At 40.1% G+C, this 1,203-nt stretch overlaps 1 pseudogene; it reads right to left on the bottom strand.

The window, feature by feature from the left end:
- Positions 1–392: 392 nt before the first annotated feature.
- LOC115284878 lies at positions 393–1,199 on the bottom strand (annotated as a pseudogene).
- Positions 1,200–1,203: the final 4 nt, after the last annotated feature.

The raw sequence follows: 1,203 nt of genomic DNA, 5'->3' as shown, positions 1-1,203 counted from the left end.
TGTACTCAAAGTCACATTTTATCTGTTAAATGCATACGTTTACTATGAGATATAATTATCATTTTTGAAGCATTTATTGATAATTGAGAATAAATACAATAAGCAACTCCCAGAAAATATAACGCAGAAAATGCTGTTGGAATGTTAAGTTTACTTCTAGAAATCAGCTTAGTTTTCTATTCTCATCTCTGTTCTCAATGGAAGTAGATGCAGTCAATTTATTCTCTGTCGTTAGCCAAATAGTCACCTCTGACAAAGCAATTTCTACAGGTGGAACTTCGTTGAGTTATCTCCCCAAATAGTAGCTCTTTCCATAGGAATGACAACAGTCACATGCCTTGCAGTGTTCTTGGTGAGGCTGCAGCAGGTAGACTCTAGTTCTGCTCCATTCATTAAGAGATCCCTGTAGGATCCACAATCCGTTTGCCCAGTCGTCTCATCGCCACTCTCATGTCTTTGTTTCTTAATGTATAGATGGCAGGATTCATGACGGGGGTAATAGCAAAGTCGACTATGAGTAAATACTTATCCAGGGATGATGTAGGGAAAGGCCACACTTAAAGAAACATGCATGGCATAAAAAACAAAATCACCACAGTGATGTGAGCTGACAGTGTGACAAATGCTTTGGATAAGTCCCCTGAAGAACGTTTCCAGACAGTGACCAAAATGAAGATATAGGATATAATTAAAGAGAAGAAGGTAGCCATGGATATAAACCCACTGTTGGCAATGATCACAAACTCCAGCTTGTAAGTGTCTACACAAGCAAGTTTCATGACCCGAGGAAAATCACAGTAAAAACTATCTACTTCATTAGGGCCACAAAAGGGCAGATTTATGACAAAAACAAACTGAGACACAGCCTGGATTATCCCCACTATCCAGGCAGCCACGACAAAGGAGACACACATTTTGGGACTCATGATGGTCAGGTAGTGGAGAGGTTTACAGATTGCAGTGTATCGGTCATATGCCATGGCTATGAGCAGCACCATCTCAGTTCCACCCATGACATGAATAAAAAATATCTGTATCATGCATTTAGGAAAGGAAATGATGTTGCAGTCAGTAAAAAGATCAGAGATCATTTTGGGCACTGTGGTAGAGGACAGACCTAGATCAAGAAGAGAGAGGTTGGCCAATAGGAAGTACATGGGGGTGTGCAAATGAGAGTCAATTATTACCGTGAAGACAATGAAG

Source organism: Suricata suricatta, unplaced genomic scaffold (assembly GCF_006229205.1).
Source record: "Suricata suricatta isolate VVHF042 unplaced genomic scaffold, meerkat_22Aug2017_6uvM2_HiC HiC_scaffold_2455, whole genome shotgun sequence".
Lineage (NCBI taxonomy): Eukaryota > Metazoa > Chordata > Mammalia > Carnivora > Herpestidae > Suricata > Suricata suricatta.
This window is presented reverse-complemented; position numbering and strand designations above follow the sequence as displayed.